The 20,166-nt window shown below is 41.2% G+C and overlaps 1 long non-coding RNA gene across 1 annotated transcript; it reads right to left on the bottom strand.

Moving 5' to 3' along the window:
- Positions 1–634: 634 nt before the first annotated feature.
- LOC130540474 (uncharacterized) lies at positions 635–19,496 on the bottom strand. The gene is made up of 6 exons (XR_008954444.1): positions 19,177–19,496; positions 8,853–9,016; positions 8,056–8,733; positions 7,415–7,530; positions 3,915–3,990; positions 635–804 (listed from the first exon to the last, which is right to left on the bottom strand). It is a non-coding gene; the product is annotated as an uncharacterized LOC130540474 (long non-coding RNA).
- Between the last annotated feature and the right edge of the window lie 670 nt (positions 19,497–20,166).

Below are 20,166 nucleotides of genomic sequence, written 5' to 3'. Positions count from 1 at the left end.
CTGAAAGGCGTCCCCCACAGCCCTTTTTTATAAGAAAAGCAATAATTTAAAAAGGTAACAACCTAATCCTTGAGCCATAAGCTGCGCCTTTGCTTTCCAGCCTGCTGTGGATTTCCTCCAAGCTCTGAGTCATCCGTTCGTTTGGTGGTTAGCATGCATTGAGTATCCTCAGGGCATACAGGGGCATTTAAGGGAGTGGAGAAGTAGCACTTCACCCGTGCCTAGAGACTTCTGAGCCTGCCGCAGAGCATAGTAGTTTGTGACAGTGAAGTAAAATGAAACATCAAATGTAATTCAAAACGCAACTACCATTGAGCCCTCCCTTATTAAGTCTATAATCAGGTGCTGTGCAGGGTACTTTATGAACACTATTTTTGTTCACTATTTTTATTATATCCTTGTAACCAGTAAGTAGTATAGACACAAGTGTCTCTTTTTTACACAAGAAAACTGACGTTTAGAGAAGTAATGAAACTTTACCAAGGGAATACACCTGGGAAGTGTTTATATTACAACACTGGGCTCCAGACATCTATTACACGTTACTGTTTAGGAATAGGGTATGATGATATTTAAACAATGTTTTATGCTGTATTAGATTGTTAACACCATCTGTGTAGAAATCACAGCCATGTTTGAATATGGAAAATATATTTATTTGCTCCGTAAAGCTAATTAGGAGAGATCTTTGATTTTTAAAAATTAACTACTAATAATGGAGGTCTCAATTATCCACTTATTTTCAATATTAAATGATATCATCCCCACAGTTATTATTGTTGCTGTGGGTCTCAGTTTCCCCATCTGAAAAAAAAAGCAAGACACGATTAGGTCATCCTACGGTTGCTTTGGCTGTAGTATTTTAGGATTCTCTGCTAAAGTGACCCTCCCAGACAGCAAGAAAGCCCATAAATAGTCATGTCATAAAACCACTCATTTGAACTTTTGATCCATTTTGGCTGATTCAAATGTTGGTTGTTTGGGAAGTTTTAAATTCTGTGCTTTAGCCAAAGGATATTTCAGTAGCATGAAGCTGTGTCTCAACCAGCAGTGAGTGGTTCCATGCCTCTTGGCTTTCCTAAGGCTACTGAGTTAATCTCTTGGGTTAGGGATTAAAATATTAGAATAGTGTACAATATATGTCATATGGTATATAAACTATATTTGTATAGAACATATAATCAATATATTTATAATTCTATGTGAGTTTTTAAATAAGACAAGAGCGCATGCTAGAAAACTAGATAGATATGGCTTTTTCGGGGAATGTCTCAAACTCGAACTCCTCTCCCCAGTTCTTTAGGATTCTACAATCGTCGATTAGTGTCTACCACAAGTGGTATGGTCAATCACAGGGAAACTAAGCCAAATATGACCAGGCTGGCCCTCAAAGCAGGAAAAGGCTAGCAGAGGTGACAAACAAGAATACTATTATGGGTTAAGTTAACAACTATCATATAAGTATATTCTGGTAACATAGAGAAGAGATGATTTATGCATTTTTAGGAGAGGCTACTTGTAAAAGGCATTTTCTCCAAAAAGCTATGTGGCATCTTAAGCTTTTTGGCATTTGAGTAAGGAGTGCCCAGACAAGGACGTGTTTTCCATCCCTGTACTGTTCGCAGCCTCTGTTTCCAGTAGATGGGTCCATATGCACCATGTACTCTACAATACCCAAACTTTGTTCATGCTAGGATGATGCCCTAGGCTCCTCACCTCCATGCCCTCACATCTATTTATCATCCATTTCTGATCTGACTTCACTATGGAGCTTCCTAAATGGAAGAAATCCATCTAGGAAGAGATGTTTCTATGCACTATGGCATTTGTAACTCTATTAGGACATCCATTGCATCTACATGGTATAATTACACATGTGCATGTCTAGATTTTCCTCCTAGATGCTAGGCTTCCTGAGGCTGGTGATCACACTTGCTTTTTCTATACCTGGCATAGAGCCTTGGGTATCATAGAAGCTCAGTAAATGTTTATAGAATGAATGAAGTAATGGAGGAACAAATAAATGTTTGACATGTTGTGCTTTATAATTAAATTCTTCCTTTTACAACCATAGAACCTGAAAAGGAAACTGGATTATTGTGTCCAATGCTTCCATCGCACAGATCAGAAAGTGGGGTGCTGAGAGGAAGAATGACTTGTCTGAAGCCACTATGCCTGCTTTCCAGGAAGAAAACTGTCACAATCAGAACTGAGCAACCAAGCCACACTAGACATTACAGCAGAGGAAGTTTATGGAAATGAAGAACCATTTTTCCTCCTGTTTGGCAGAGGCCATACCTCTTGGCATCTGATCCCTCATGGTTGCATCCTTCTGAGAAGCATAAGCACTTTTTTCCACTTGAGAGGGTAGAATGAATGCATGTAAACACCACCTCTGCACAGAGCTTCCTGCCAAAGACTGATTTTGTTGTTGCTTGTTTGCAGTTCTCATTCAGGAGTTGCTGGTGGAGGCTGTGGTTTAGAGACCAGAGGAATGTCGTGGTTTGCCTCAGGTGAGATCATTCTCATTTCTTTAAAGGTCTGTTAAATGTAATACTTTTTCTTCCAGACAGAACAGACAATGAGTGGAATTTTGGCCAGGACTAGTGCTGAGGAAGCTGAGTGTCCACTTCCCCATGGAATCCCCTGCTTCCTACTCTGATTACATACTCCTTCACTGTTCCCAACCTTCCTCCTCCTCTTCCCGGGATTCATCTCATCTGGTGTGCTAACTCCAGTCCAAAAGTCTCATGTGACTCCATAATTACCAGAAATCTTTTCCAAAGCCGGGATGGATCTCTGATCCCACACAGTGGGCCAGTCATTTAATTAAATGCATTTAGTTGGAGTCAAGGTTTCCCAACTTGCTTGCAGATCATTGTTGAGTGGTCTTTTCCAACTCTTCTTGCTTTTCCTTCGACAACAAAGGACAAAATCAAGTTCAAAGACCATATGGAGTGTGTGGCAAGACATATAAGAGCTTCTCTGATGGATGGACTATGGCAATTTAGCTGCGCCATCAACCAAGAAGTCATGCCTGGTCAGCACAGCAGAGTGGAGAGCATTGGTTGAGTGTCTAAGTCTTGATGCTGCATCAACTCGCTGTGTGACTTTGGGAAAATCCCTTTCCCCGCTGACACGCAGGGTCCTGGTTAGCAAGTGGGGAATTCCCAGGGATTATAGCAACTCAAAACTCTCAAGTAAAATCTTTAAAGAAATAATTTAGAAGTCTCCAAGCCTTTGCACATTCACTTCCCTAGGAAGAACCCTGCCTTATTGCCATGACAAATTCCTTTATTATTTTTTTCAAGAGTTCCTTCATAGTGCTTCTTCTAACAAAGTTTTATGACCCTCACATCCAGAGAGAAGGGCCTCTCCTTCATGCTCATCTACACCACCATTTTTTAACTTTTAGTATGTTGCACATTTTATTTCTCTTGCCTGTTTACCCTGCTAGATCATGGACACCTGAGGGTAGACACTGTGCCTTTCCATCTGTTTGTCAGCAGTTCTCTTTGTTGCCAGCATCTGTTGATGGCTGCTGCCTATGTCATGTTATTTGTTAATTATTTTGAATATCATTCCTACATATCATAGTGTTTAGAATAGCATATGACCTGTCACGATTTTGGAGGTAAGCAATAAAAACATTCTTGAAGTGACTTTTATGAAATGATTAGAGACCTTAATTGTTATCATCAATTTACTCATTCATTTGCCCAGCTGGTCTGTGAGGACTCCTTGAGGGCAAGGACTGTGCTTTTCACCTGTACAGACCCAAAGCACTTGGAGGTTGGTTAATGTTCCTATGAAATGATTGACTGATCAACTAATTGGCTGCATAATGGAAAATATATGATATTAGCACACAGTCTTGGGTTCTATTTGGCCCAACTGCTTACAATGTGAATTACCTTGAGAAAAGCATGTCCCCTCTCTGAAGCTCCTCCTCTTCTTCTTGGGATTCATCTGGTTTCCTGTTTTATAAAACTGAGATAAAAATCTGTACCTTGAGTACCTTTCAAAATTGGTATGAAGACCAAGTAAGAGGGTGTAAGACAAAGTGCTTAGTAAACTGGGATGCCCTATGTAGAGTTTTTTGATGCTAAATGATGTAGTTCCCTTCCCCGCCCCCCACCCCCCAAATCCCAATAAAAAGCTCAATCTCTGCATAGCTATATTGTGTTTATGAAAGCATGGAACCCAGCTTCTATCTGAAGCACTTCTGGGCTTTGCAGGGGCTGGCAGCAGGGAGAGAGGAGTTGAAGCCACCTGGTGCTGTCTTGTTAAAATATTCAAAAGGCTGCCTCTTTGGAGGTTGAAGGGAAAGAGGAAAAGTTTAAAAAACTAGCATTGCCCAAGCTAAATTAGAAGATGTGGAGTTGTATATTTCCAACAGAGGGCTCGGAGGCAGTTTTGATCCTGTTTACCGGTCTGAGCTCAGGCTGAGGTGATGAATACAAATGGCTCAAACCATCTTGGGCTTAATACAGGTCACAGAGGGAATACATAGCTTTGAAATCAATGCAAATTGAATTTCTTTCTTTGATTTTCCACAGCTGGGTTGGATACTTGTGAGGAAGTATAATTTGCTTGTTTTCCTTCTCTCTTAGGTTTCTTAAGATTTCTTTTGTGGACCACAAAGAATAACAGTGGCTAACACTGATTGAGTATTTTCTGTGATCTAGGCACTGTTGAAGCAGTTTGGATGTATTAAATTATTTAATCTTTACGATGAGCCTTTGGGTTAGTCCTATCATTGTTCCCATTTTGCAGATGGGGGGTGTGAGACATGGAGAGGTTAGGGAAATGTCCAGGGTGCATGGGTAATAAATAGTAGCAAGAGGATTCAAACCCACCAAGAGGACTCCAGCTCCCAGTTGTCTATTATTATGGGTGCTTTCTTATGTATTTAATGTAACAATTGCCCAAAGGCAAAGATGGCATTCTTTGATTCATGAACCAGATTGAGTGATTTGGAGCTTTCACATAAAGATCTGAGGAGGCAAGGTTGTCTTTGGTTATTTTCCTTTGTCCCTGTCTATTTGTGCCAATCCTGGAGTTTTGGGATTACCTAGCATGCACTTGGTTTCAAACCTTAGTTTAACCAATAATAGCTACAAAAAGGAGTAGGACCTTGGGTAAATTACTTAACACCTTTCTTATAAGTTCTCCATCTGTAAAACGGGTACAATGATAACTGATACTCCTTGGAGCTAGTCTCAGGATTAAAAGAACAATACTTAGTCAAATGCTTATGCCGTTGCTTGCCACATTCTAAGTAATCTCAAAATAGTGGCCTTTGGCTATTGTAGATAAGTCACTTATTCTACTGTGAGCCTTTACTTTCTCATCTGTAAAATGATGGAAAAGATAATGTCAGAGGTATGTTTCAGAAATGTGCTCACTAAAATAAGAAGGGTTAATAAAACAAATGTACATGCAAATAAAAATATACAGCTCTTTTCATCATGGGACATAAGATTTTCAGATTGACCGAACTGTACTAGTCACCCTGTGTGCTCTAATATTCTTCATAAATTTCCCCTCCATCCTGCTATACACATGCACACACACACACACACACGCACACACACACACACAGAGAGAGAGAGCTCATTGAAATGAGTATTTTACTGAAGGGATGTTTAGTATTTCTCTGAGAGAGAAATAGTTTGAACTTCCTTTGAAAAGTAGAACTACATTTGCCCATCCAGTCAATAGCAGGCATTATTATTTTTAATCGTCTTTCAAGCCTTGTACATTCTGTTTCTCAGGTGGAAAAATTTACCCTATTCAGGGTCAGCTGGGTGGTTTCACTTGCCTCAGAGCCAGAAGCTCCCTCAGCAGGGCCTAGAGGTTGATGGACTGGCATTACATAGGTATTTGAGTAACTCTCCTCCTTGGGAAGTACTCTGGGCTGGCCCTTTGTTCCTTACCCTTCCTAAGGAGGAGAGTAAATTGACCCTCCTTATTTTAGTGAGCACATACTAGGCAGTCCTAACCTTGACTGCTTCCTTGCCCCACAGCCTTCCAATGGTAGGGGTGGTGACAAATATACCCACTTGTATTTGCTAATAACATGACAAGGCATTGGCATTATCTCAGTCCTCACGCCAGGCCATTCCCCTAATACAAGTGAGAAAGCTGAGGTGAGGAGGGATCAAGAGACTTGCTGAAAGTCACACAGCTGGTATGTGGTCTCACAGAAGGTCCGCATATGAAAATTACTGGGCTACTGGGCTCTTCAGGTTTCCATTACAGAACCATCTATAAAGAGTATTATTTTATCAGTTTTATGGGGTACAGTGGTATAAAGAAGAAGCTCATGATCTGATACTAGACAGATGGGATCAATCTTAGCTCTACCATTTATTGGTGTTTGACCTTTTTTCAATTTCCTTCACTTATGTGACTCCATCTTGTATCTGAGTCTGTAAAAGAGGAGTGAGAATACTTACTTTACAGGGATAAAGGAAGGGCCATGGGAAACTGAGTAAGGATTCCCAAGATGTGTGTTTGAATCCATGGAATCTGTGAATATTATCTTGTATGGCAAAGAAGACTTTGGAGCTGTGACTAAGTTAAGGATCTTGAGGTGGGGAGACTATTTTGCATATACTTAAAAGTGTCTTTATAAGAGGAAGGCAGAGAGAGATTTGACTACAGAGGAAGAGAAGGCAGTGTGACCAAGGAACAGAGATTGGAGTCATGTGGCCACAAGCCAAGGAATGCCAGCAGACACCAGAAACTGAAAGAGGCAAAGAATGGATTCTCCCTTGGAGCCCCCAGAAAGACCAGGCCTGTTGACAACTGGATTTTAGCTTACTAAAACTCACTTCAGACCTCTGGTCTCCATAGTTGTAAGAGAATACATTTCTGTGTTATTAAGTCATTAAGTTTGTGGTAACTTGTTAGAGTAGCAATATAAAACTAATACAAGAAATAAATGGGAAAGTATCTTTGTGTTGTGCATAACAGGGCCTTTAAAACAGGAATGCTTAACTTGAACTCATGGAGATAGAGAGCAGAAGGATGGTTACCAGAGTCTGGGAAGGGTTCTGGGAGGAGGGCTGGGGGGTGGGGATGGTTAATAAGTACAAAAAATAATTAGGAAGAGTGAATAAGATGTAGTATTTGATAGCACAACAGGGTGACTATAGTCAGTAATAATTTAAATGTACATTTAAAAATAACTAAAAGAGTGTAATTGGATTATTTGTAACACAAAGGATAAATGCTTAAGGGGATGAATACCACATTTTACGTGACATGATTATTAAACAAAACCTCTCATGTACCCTTAAATATATACATCTACTATGTGCCTACAAAAATTAATGAATTTTTAAAAATGGTAATGGTTAGTATTAGTCCAAGAGATTATTTTCTGGGAGAAATGGCATTAACTTACCTTGAAACTGGAATGCTTTTCCATAGAGATATAGTTCTATGATGTAAATGCACATTGCTAGATTTTCAATTAGTTTTTTTGTCACAGCTCCTTTAACATGACATTTTAGTTGTAGGCTGAAAGACAGAGAAGGAAAGGGAAGTTGGAGGGAGTTGCAACCTCCATCATTAGCCCGACAGTTTTGAAGTGGCCTGTTGACATGGGAGCTTTGCAGTGTGGAGTGGTTTAGCCCACAGTGAGGAGTAAATCTGGACTTATACATGACATTCCTATCATTCCAGGGTCAGTCTGAACCCAGCAAGTGGCAGGCTTATCTGAGTCCCTGCTCATCCATAATTCAGAGGATTCACCCACAGCACACTTTGACAAGTGTGAAAAGAGCTATGAGACAATCCTGCTCAAGTTAGAGATAAGAAAATGGGGCCCAAAGCAGTTGTTTGTCTTGCCTACTCTGAGCTAAAATCCAGGTCTGCTCATTTGTGAAACTATGTTCCACATGGAGGAGGAAGCTTGCCTAGATTAGTGTAAGACCAGCCAAAATCAAAGGAATTTATTGCTTAAAAAAATCCTTTACACGGATTGGGCTTCTTCACTTAGAAAGGACATAAAAAGGGGACCGAGAGGAGTAGGTGAACACACACCAGGCTCTCTACTCCCTCTGAGCTTCCGTGAGCAGTATGATGTCGCTTCTCTCTCTCTCCTGCTTTTCTCCGGTTTTGGATGTGTGCAGTGCTCTCATCGATGTGGCTGTGGTGTCAGAGGACCAAAGAAGCCCCTTAGTGAGATGCCAGGCAAGTTTTTCAGACACTGTATCAGAAAGCAGCCTCTGTAGGAGAACTTCAAAGACTTTCTAAATGCTTTGGAACACCTGCCCAGGCCCACATTGGGCTCAACTTGCAGATGAATGGTATATGGGGAGTGCTCTTGGGTGAATATAGATAGATGACTCATCGTTTGAGACAGATGATGGATTTCCCTCGTGGAAATACTTTATAAGGAAATTATGGTGAAGGTTTGATAATCCCCATGGACAGGAGTGGGCAGGGGCCAGGATGAATCAGTGAGACAGCTGCATTGTGGAAGACCAATCCAGGGAAGCTTACTTTGAAGTATATTTTGCCAGTGGCTCCTTTAAACTAGTAAAGTATTGCCAAGGAGAGATCTTCCGAGAGTCTGGCTTAATGAGCAGAAATCAGTCATAAGTGGTTGCTTTTGAAGGAAGTGGAAGTACTTCGGCTTTTAGCAAGTTGCAATCTTGTTTGCTCAGTTAATCTAAGAAGTAATTCATATGAAATTGCTCCTGTTCAGCCATATTTGACCTACAAAGATGATACTTTAATATGATTAAACTTAATACAGTATAAGCCCTATCACCAAATCTGTGACAAAGACAAATTCCAGACCAGACCTTGGCTAAATTTAAAAAGGTTTTGCCCACTGTCACTCTTGCGATGGAAAGACAGGCCAGGTTGGTATGGGGCAGGGTATTTGTGAAGGACAGTGAGTTAACCCCATGCTTGCAGTTCTGACAGCCATGGTTGGCAGATGAATTTTTTTCTCCCATCTGTGGATACTGTACTGATATCAACACCATGGTAGAACCTAGGTAGAGCAGGAAGACACCCAATAAAAGAGATGTCACAAGCTGATATTGTGTTTCTGAGTTCAGGTTTAGGCCCTTAGAGAGCCATGGAGATGACCAGATAGCAGGGGTAAAAGGCATGGTGTTCTTGAGACTACACCTGGGCAAACATGTGAATGGATAGTTGCTTTCTAATGAGCCCCTTGGAAGGGAATGGAGTTTTACGCTATCACTTCTATGACACAGGGGATCTTCTGTAAATAGTGATTGTTAATTTTTATTGAGCATTTATTATGTGCTGGATACCATTTTTAGAACTTTACATACATTAACTTCATTTAATCTTCATAACATTTCTATGGATAGATACTATTATTAGTCCCAAATGAAGGCATGTGCAAGAGGAAGTTACTTGATCAATAATAAATAGCTGGTGTCAGATATGGGATTAGGACCCAAAACTCTTTACATGTTGCACAGGATCCTCTTCACTATGTTTTCCTGCAGAGGATGTTTGTATTAATCCATTCTATGCTGCTAATAAAGACATACCAGAGACTGGATAATTTATAAAGGAAAGAGGTTTAATTGACTCACAGTTTCACATGGCTGGGGAGGCCTCACAATCATGATGGGAGGTGAAGGAGGAGCAAAGTAGTCTCATCTTACATAGTGGCAGACAAGAGAGAGCATGTGCAGGAGAACTCCCCCCCCCAACTTTTTTTTTTTTTTCTTTTTTTGAGAGGGAGTTTTGCTCTGTCTCCCAGGCTGGAGTGCAGTGGCATGATCTCGGCTCACTGCAACCTCTGTCTCCCAGGTTCAAGTGATTCTCCTGCCTCAGCCTCCCAAGCAGCTGGGACTACAGGTGCATGCCACCATACCCAGCTAATTTTTTGTATTTTTAGTAGAGACGGTGTTTCACCGTGTTAGCCAGGATAGTCTCCATCTTCTGACCTTGTGATCTGCCCATCTTGGCCTCCCAAAGTGCTGAGATTACAGGCATTAGCCACCACGCCTGGCCTGGGAACTCCCCTTTTTAAAACCATCAGCTCTCATGAGACTTATTCACTATCACGAGAACAGCATGGGAAAGACCCACCCCCATGATTCAATTACCTCACCAGTCTCTCCCATGATACATGGGAATTATGGGAGCTACAATTTGAGATGAGATTTAGGTGCGGACATAGTCAAACCATATCAATGTTTTACTGCTTTACTTTCCTTGTTGAAGGAAAGAAAAAGAAGAGGAAGAAAGGAAAGGGCATGATAATATTTATTTGTATTTATTTTGTTGACTAATTCTTCCAACCATTTCTTCATTGCACTTAGATTGATGGGATACACAGGCCCTGTGCTAATAGCTATTGGCGACATAGCCACAAACACAACAGATGCAATCACATTCCTTTTGAGCTTACCTTCTAGGGCAATGTTTCTCAACCAGGGATGGTTTACTCTCTAGAGGATATTTGCTAATGTCTGCAGGCATTTTGGCTGTCAGAGTTTGGAGGTTTCCTATGGGCATCAAGTGGGCAGAGGCCAGAGATTCTACTAAAAGTCTGCAATGCAGAGGATGGTCTCCCACAACAAATAATTCTTTGTCCCAAAATGTCAATAGTGCTGTTTGAATAATGCTGATCTAGTGAGGATGTAGGATGTTGAATCGTGACAAATATCCAACATAGAGATTGAAAAGACCTGAACTTGGACCCCAGAATCACTCTAACATTTATGACCTTGGGCAGAACTAACCCAACAGACATGCAATGGGATAGTGTGTAGAGACACAGGTTTCATGAGATGGGATAAACACTCTCTTCTAATGCAGTGTCTTAGGAAGTAAGGAGACTTGAACTGGTCGTGCCACAGAGTGCATTCAGAGGGGCTGTGTCCTGAGTGAGTCACCAGGATCCCAATATCATATTTGGAGATGGAAGAAGCAGAGCTACTCACTTCTAGGGGTGCAGACCCAAAACTGAGGATATCTGCTATGGCCAGAGAGGAATGGGGCATGCAACTGGTTCCTAAATGTTCTAGGCCATGTAAGACTTCTAGATTATTGAATAAACTAGTGGACAAGAGAAGCAACACTCAACATAGCTGAGACTGAATTTTCTACCAGTGACAGAGGAGTAGGGCATGGTTGAAAGAAATAAAGAAGTGAGATATATCTTACCCTCAAGTATTGTAATGTACCCATTATGAGGAGATATATATATCTCCCAGCTTCTCTGGCCAGCCACAGAAATTGGTAGTTTTCTTTCTTTCAAAAGAAAACAATTGCAGTTGAAGTAATAGCTTTCCCTGTTTTTATGAAAGTTGCATGATGAGGAGATGAGACCCATGGGTATGATAAACTTTCCAATGCCTAAGCATTCTGTTTTGGATGCTAACCTCTAGTTAGGAAGTATATACGGCTTGGCTTATAAACTGTTTCCTTCGTATATTAGATGTTCCCTTCTCCAAGGACCAGGATGCTGAGACCAGAGGTTTAAGAATTTGTCTCCAAGACTCCTGAGCCCCTTATTGCTGTCTGCCTCAAGCAATCCAGTAGAAACAGCTGGTTTCCTTTGGGTAACTGAGAAGAATGCTCAATGTCAAAATCATTCTCCAAGCCTTAAAATATCCAACAAGATTTAACCGGTACCTTGAACAGTGGCTGGCTCATACTAAGCACTCTATAAATATTTGTTATAAGAATTTATGGCTGAATCTAATCACCTTTGAGGTGCTAGCTTGGATATGGAAAATTTGGCTCACAACTTTCCTTGTAAAAGCAGCCAATTAAATTCAATACAGAGTTATTAATTATCTACACTTTTCTGGAACAATAAAAATAACAGCCCCAACCTTTTGTTCTTGGTGATTAGATGTTGTATGAGCAGGGTTGGCAGTAGTTAGGGTTGCCAAAGCCTGGAACTATAATTTTTTTGGAGCTCCAATTCAGTGGGCCAATGCCCCCTAAGGCATCAATATCTTTATTTTACAAATACTTGTTAGATTCAGACATGTATCACACCTTGGCTGCAAGTAATGGGACCATGTCATAGGGATTGAAAGTGATCCATCCATGGTGGCGGGTGCCTGTAATCCCAGCTACTGAGGAGGCTGAGGCAGGAGAATGGCATGAACCCGGGAGGCGGAGCTTGCAGTGAGCTGAGATTGCACCACTGCACTCCAGCCTGGGTGACAGAGCAAGACTCCATCTCAAAAAATAAAAATAAAAAAATAAAAAATAAAGTGATCCATCCAGCCCTGAAGGAGTTTATAACCAAAGAAACAGTAATTGTAAAACAATGTCATAAGTGCTGCAGTACAGTCACCATAAGAGGCTATGATTGGGACACAAAGAGATAGAGAATCTTATATTTCCATTGCTTGAGTATTTTTAATGTCCGAAAACTCATTGTCATAGAAGGAACTACAGAGAAAGAAAGTGCACTAATGTTTACTATGCATTGAGCATATTTTAAATAAGTACTTACTATATGCCAAGTACTATGGGAGGTTCTGAAGAGGCAGAGAATAAAAGAGACAACCATTAAACACACAAATACACAAATAAATATGTAATTCCAAAGAGCTATGAGTGCAATGAAAGAAAAGTCAATTGCCTATGAGACACTCTATATTAGTTTCCACTTCCTGGTTTTAGTTAATCCCATCAATCCTGAAATAAGTATTTTAATCTGTCTTTTGCTAAGGAGTTTACTGAGGCTTCCAGCTGTAAAGTGTTTTGCCAAAAGCCACCCGGCTGGTAAGTTTTGGAGCTGGGATTAGAAGCCAGAATTGTCCAACGCCAAGCCCATGCACTTCACTCCAAGTCCTCATAAGGGAGCCTCATGAGATATGAGCCACCACATTCAGAGACAGTTTCACTAATTTATTAGAAGCATGCTTATTAAAACGCATTCTTTCTATTCAGCCTGTTATTTACTTTATACACCTTTAACATCTACCACTCATATAGGGGTTAATTATATACTATCTCATATTGATTTATAAATGTGGATTAGTCTTGTTTAAGTAAGGACATGGAAAGTCTGATTCTCCCACTCAAATCCACCCACCTTCTGTCTAGGCTGATGCTGGATGTAGAAGTTCCTATTAAATACTCCCTGGTTTAAAGCACAGATCTTGAAATTTTTATGGTATTGGATACAGACTCCAGAGTAATGGACTAAGAGAACCAAATGGCTCTGAGTTCCCTTAAAATCATGCAGAGCTGTGTTCAAATCCCATCTCAGTCCTTACTAGCTATATGCTTCTAGGCAAGACTTTCACACCTCTGGGCCTCAGAGTCCTTACCTATGACAGGGAGATCAGACGCCTACCTTCAGTGTTCTTTTGAGGGGTCAATGAGTTAAAGCGCTTAGCACCATGCCTAGGACACAGAAAGCACTAAGTAGATGGTACTTATTATCACTTCTAGGTTTTCCTCTTTATTGGAAGGCTCTCACCTGAACCATCAAAGCTAGCTGCTCAACTTTTAATTCATTTCTAAAACTACATAAGGAGTTGGAAACTTACTGTATTCTATTTTTTTCTGGAATTTTTTCCCTTGCTTTTAATAGAAAGGGAGTCTGATTTGTTCCACTTTTTCGGTTCCAGTGGTTCTCGTTCTCGACGGGGGGCAATTTTGTCCCCCATTGTTTGGAAATGACTGGAGACATTTTGGGCTGTCACAACTAGGCTGGGTGGAGATGCTATTGACAACTAGTGAATGGAGGTCAGGGATGCTGCTGTACCTCCTACAATGCACAGGGCAGTTCCCCCCACACTTCTCAACAAAGAATTATCCAGCTGAAAAATGTCAATAGTGCTGAGATTGAGAAACCCTGGTTTATAGCGGCTAGCAGACCGGAGCCCGGGTGAGCTCCAAGATGATGTCATGCTGGGGGAGACCCACGCTGGCCTGCGGTGAGACACATTACACATGGGGGATCACACCATTTCCTTGCAGACCCCTCACCTCACCACCGCCGCCGCCTCATATCCTGCTCAGGTCCCTCCTGGGAACCCAGGGAAACCTCGCAGCAGATGGGGTTTCGTTTAGTCACATTCTCTGCAGCCAGATTGGATTACATCGCCAGCAGCTCTGGCTCTGAGAAACCAAAGTTGCTTGATGAGCTCTGGGCTGGCCTTTCACCTTCCAGGACCCAAGCTCACCCCAACACACAGGAGGAGAGGGGCTTGTTTGTGGTTCTATCTCTCAAAAGGACAAAAGCTGAGAAACAGAGAAAGCCAAAAGGATATTGGTATCTTCTGTTGAAAATGGTGCCTGGATATTTCTGTCTGTATTTCTTGTGTTTATTATGACAGGTGATAAATATTCAGTAATCTTTTTGAAGAAATATATAAATTATAGAGATCTCCAGGGCGTCTGTATTTCATACGTGTCTTTGTTATAGGCTGTTAGAACACCACAGACTGGGTGGCTTATAAACAATATAAATGTTATTTCTTATAGTTCTGGAGGCTGGGAAGTTCAGGATCAAGGTACCAGCAAATTCAGTGTTTGGTGAGGACCTGCTTCCTGGTTCATAGACAGCCATATTCTTGCTGTGTCCTCACTTGGCAGAAGGGACAAGAAAGCTCTCTGAGCCCTCTTTCATGAGGGCATTAATTCCTTCATGAGGGCACTGCCCTCACCACCTTCCTGCCGGTGGTTCCACCTCTAACTACCATCACATTGGGGATTATATTTCAACATAATTTTAGGGGGATACAAATATTCAGCCTATAGCAATGTAAAAGAGTCAAAATGGCTATTAATTTTTGAGCAGTTATAATAACATAAGTACTGTGTTATGTGTTTAACAAGTATTGCCTCATGTAATTCTAAAACAATGATGTGTAGATTAGCTTCTCCACTTGAAAGCAGATGTAATGGAAGATCAGCAAAGCTGGCTCACTTCAGGGCCACAGCTACTAAGTGGAAAAGCCAGGATTCCAACTCCTCTCTCACTTCCTGCAAGACCTAAGTCTTAACCACTAAGCCAGATGCTTCTTACTAAATGGTTTAGTTTGGTTCGAGTGAGAAGATAGCTAATGTTTTGCAGAAAGCATGACTAATCCAAGATCTTCCAGCAACTGAGGAGTGATGGAAGCATTTCTGATTCCTCTTGTTGTTGCTCTTTAGCAAATGGGTGAAACAGGTAAAATGAGTTACCAAAGCCTCTCATCTCTCACCTGGGCATGAATTCTATGCCTTTCCAATATACACATGCTACTGCTGCCTCCTGCCTCAAATTCCAGGTGTTCCCTTATACTAGATACTATGCTAGGAACCAGGGACCTAAACATTCAGTACCTGCTCTTCAAGAAGCTTACAGTCAAGTGTGAAAACAAGACAAGGAACAATGTTATTACAATACAGCAGAATAAGTCCTGTGACTGAGGTAGGTACATGCTAGACGAAGGTTGTCTAACCCAGGCTATAGGGAGGATTAGCTGATTTATCTCTGAGTTTTGAAACATCCTCAAAGCAAAGTAGTTTGGGAAGGGTAATCTGGTAGAATATACAGCATATGCAAAAGCAAAGAGGCATAGAAGAGACTTCAGGAGCAGTGAGTAGTTTGGGAGAGATGGGCACATGATCCATAGGGGAGAGATCATGATGAGTACTGTGTGCTAAGCAGTGTGCATTTATTCGGTTTTTCTGACCTCCCCAAAATAACAATGTCCACTTAGGAATAGAGATTTTCACAATATACAAGGGAACTGCCCACAGCTAACCCTTTTGAGAACTTGCTGGTCTTCCATAGGGATTTCGGCACCACCAGCCACCCCAGTGTGCTTGGCACTAGGTTAGGGACTTCTAGTCATGTGATCCTTGAGGCTGTAGTCCACATACAACATCTGCTACACATTCTAGTCTCTCATGGCTATGATGCATGCCGGAGTGGGCACTGATTCTCTACCTACTTAGGTACGATTCTGTTTTGCCAAGGATTCTCCTATACAATGATGTCCTTCCTCCCTCCATGCTCAGGGAACTAGATAGCTGTTTCCTTTCTTCAGAGAAGAAGATAGACTCACTGTATAGTTACTATGAAGAGATTTAGCACCTTCCCGCCACCAGCATCTATGGAAGATACAGGGAATGAGAATGCTTTGGGAACTAGAATCTAAACTTCTCGTTTGTAAGCTATTTTTGGATAGGAAGCAGAGCCACATGGAAAAGATTTGATAATGTTAACAAATGACACAATAATGACTAGCGAAGCCAGGAAGTGTTTCTTTTTATGCTCAAATGATGCACTTCAGTTACATAGACTTCTGAGAAGATAGCCTTCCCATTCTATCTAAAATGCCATTACATCTACTAATATGCAACAAAATGCCACCTGATCCATAAATCATTCCTCCATATTTAGCCCAGAATACCGCTTTATATTTTAGTTTTATCTCTATTCCTTGATTATCCTACTTTGCCAGGATCCTAAGTAATTGCTTTCTTATGTGCCCCTTTCATGAGATTATAAAATAAGGAGAGCAACATTTATTATGAACCTCTATGTGGCAGGCACTGGGATAATTGTTTTATAAATTCTTGTTCATGGAATCTTCCCAAATTGACTATGGGCAGATGTTACCAGCCCCATATTAAAAATAAAACTGGGTGTGATGGCATGTTCCTGTACTCCTGTGACTCAGAAGGCTGAGGTGGGAGGATCGCATGAGCCCAGGAGTTCAAGTCTAGCCTGGGCAACATAGCAAGACCCTGTCTCTGAAAAAAAAAATAACAAAAATGAGTAAAATGGAGGTTCTGAGATTTTAAACTCCTGGAAGTCTTAAAATTTGTGCCTTTATCTAGCTCTGTATGCTCCACCAACATGACATAACAGTTCTCTGAATATGGTAAGAACAAAGTGAGTTTTATTGGAATTCTTGGACTATTTCTTTTCCCTACTGAAGTAAGGCAATCTCCATCCAAGGTTCATCTTATATTAAAAAAAATATGCTAGGAAATCTCAACAGTGTTGTATCCAAGGAGTCAGAGCGTTAAATATTTTGGGCTCCTGCCACAGGCATTTACTGTGAAGTAAAGGACATGTATTGTTCTGTGCTTCATCATGATAGAAAGAACGCCAGCGACGTCATGAAATATTTTAGGATCAGATTTGCAACACTGTGCTTCCAAACAGCTGTGTGTCACAATGAGGGGCAGGGCCTGGGCATCTGGGCCACCGGTGTTCGTCTCCTTCTCTTCTTCTCTCTTGACCTTTAGCAGACTCCGTGTCTCTTTCCTTTGATGGAACAGCTAATGAAACACATCCTTTCCTTGAGTCAATCCCTGATTTCAGAAAAATCTTCAGACATCTGTGTGTGTGTGTGTGTGTATGTGTGTGTGTGTGTGTGTATGTTGGGGGGATGGAGGGAAGAGTGAGGAAATAGTTTCCATTCAGTAGTCTGGAGCCTGATCTATTGGAAAATCCCCACCCCTGAAAAGGAAATGCTACAAGAGCTCTTCTTTCACAGAGTTTGGAGTGGATTCTTTTCTGTTGTGAAGTGCAGATGTGAAAAATTCACCTGTTCTCACCTATGGTCAGACAGACTGTTCAGACTTTTAAAACTGTGGCAGGAGCATTTGCTAGCCCTAGTTGCCAATGAGCTGGATATGTGGGTTTCCCCCACTAAACGGAACTTGGTCTTATGGCAATGATAAAGCCACATTGACCATACTTGAAAGAGAGAGGCTGGGGGTGGCCCTAATGAGTTAATGGCAATGTTCAAGTTCACTTAACTTTTGTAATCATCCAGTTTGCAAATGCATAGCATCTACTAGGAGAATGTATAATATTCATTAGGAGTTAAAGATGATAATGAGAATATTTATTCATTTGTTTAACACGTATTTGCCTGTCTCTTGCTATGCATTGAGTATTGTGCTGGGAAGTGAGGAATTTAGATGAACCAGGGGGTTTGTCCTTAAGGGGCTCATAGCTTAGAACAGGAGACAGACAAGCAAAGTGACAATGGTAACCCATTGTGATCAATGTCATTAAAGGGAAAGTACAGGATTTAGGAACTAATAGTGGCTCAGGGTGTGGGGAAGGAAGGCTTGCTAGAGAGGATTACACTTGAACAGAATCTTGAATATGATTTAGAGCTTGGGAGGAAAAGGGAAGAAAGGAGGCAGTGGGAGAGAGGCAGAGATGTCTATCCATACCAGAGTGTGAAGAGGAGAAACAGCATGCTGCATTTGGGGAAAGTCCATGGAGTGAGGGTCAGGAATGGAGGGAGGGTTTGGATGAGACAGATGAAATTGGCAGAATCTCATGTAGGACCTTGAGAGCCCTGGGAAGGATTTTGAACTCTTATTTTCTAGAAAAGTTATAGGAGGCCATTTTTGGATGTCAACAAGGAGGAATAAAGATAGATTTGTGCTTGAAAAATATCATCTTGGCTATAATTGTGAAGCAGAATTGCAAGCAGATTGGAGTTGGAGAGACCAGCGAGGGGCTGCTGTAGTCATTTAAGCAAGAAAGGATGGTGGCTCAAACCAGGGTGGGAGTTGCAGGGATGGAGGGAATTGGGCAGAGTCTAGTGATATTAAAGACAAACTTGCAAGGGTTTGGTGATTGATGGGATATGGGTAAAGAGTAGAGAGAAGTAATATCCTGAAATGGAATTGGCAGGTAGGGAGAAGAGGGAGAAGTGACTGTTGTTTGGACCTGGTAGTTCCAGCGTAGGAATAGAGGCAATAGAAACAAAAAAATTCTGTTGTAGACCTGGCCTCAGCAGGAAACCGTGCGTGTGCTTTCTTTATCTCCAGACTTGGCCTGCCAGCACATACATATATCACCCTCTCACTTAAGATGGAGCTAACAGCAGGCAAAGTTCATCTCTTAGAGGCCCTTACCCTATTGGTTTGGCATGTCTTTATTCTCACAGTCCACAGCAGTAAAATAATAATATTGCTTACAGAGAGATGGCACCATGGTTAAGTGCATGTAAGTCAGACTGCTGGATTTGTAAATAGTCTCATTCTTAATTAGCTATGTGAGCTTGGACAAGTTACTGAAGCCATCTGTGATTCAGTGTCCACTTTGATAAAGTAGGGGCCATAGCTCTTATTTGACAAATTTGTTTAAGAGAAAAAAAAAGCAGAATTATATGTACATGAGTAGGCACCTGATAAATACTGATAAAACAAATGAATAGTTCTTACCTTATTCTTGGTTCATTTTCTCTTCTCAGTATATAATACTGGATGCACTTTGTCTTGGGGATTCAGAGCCCTGCTTTCTTTAAGGGAGAAAGGGAAGTTGAAAAGTCAATTAAAGTTTTTTGGAGAATCTGTATCCTGTGCTGCATTAGGCATTTTTCTCATGTCCTCTAACCTCGGATTATCATTCTAAAGTCTTTATCTCATCATGTTCCTTCCTGTTGCCCAAAGGATCAAGTTCAATTTTCAAATGTTGAGTAAGGCTTTCTAGAGTCTGAATGTTTGTGTCCTCTCCAAGTTCATGTTGAAACCAAATCCTCAATGTGATGGTATTTGGAGGTGGGGCCTTTGAAAGGTGATTAAGTCATGAGGTGGAGCCCTCATGAATGGGACTAATGCCTTCATAAAAGAGACCCCAGATAGCCGCCTTTCTTCTTCCACTATATAAGGGCACAGCAAGAAGACACCAGAAAGGGGCCCTCACTAGGCACTGAATCTACTGCTGCCTTAATCTTGGACTTCCCAGCCTCTAGAACTGTGAGCAATACATTTCTGTTGTTTATAAGCTACCCACTGTACGGTATTCCGTTACAGCCACCTGAAAAGACTAAGACAACTTTCATGGCCCTTTGTGACCTATCCCCAACTTGCTTCTTTAGCCTTATCTCCTGCCTCCACCTGCTAGGTGCTGACTCTACCCTCTGCTTTAGATATGATATACTTTCTATTTATCAAAATGTCATGACCACTTATGGCCCCATGCTAAAATGTGTGCTGTACCTTCTGCTGGGACTGTCCTCAGTTCTTACTCCTTAATTAAGGCTTTGCTCAAATATTACCACCTCTTATAGAATTGATCATTCTATCCTCTCTGATCCCTGGAACCTTGAGTTTTTTCTAATATAGAGCTTATTGCAGAGCATCTCAATTATTTGTTGAGTTCGTCTTTCCCTTAGTAAACTGTGACTCTTCAAGGGAAAAACCTGTACCTTC

The sequence above is a fragment of the Pan paniscus genome, chromosome 11 (genome assembly GCF_029289425.2).
Source record: "Pan paniscus chromosome 11, NHGRI_mPanPan1-v2.0_pri, whole genome shotgun sequence".
In the NCBI taxonomy this organism is placed as follows: Eukaryota; Metazoa; Chordata; class Mammalia; order Primates; family Hominidae; genus Pan; species Pan paniscus.
This window is presented reverse-complemented; position numbering and strand designations above follow the sequence as displayed.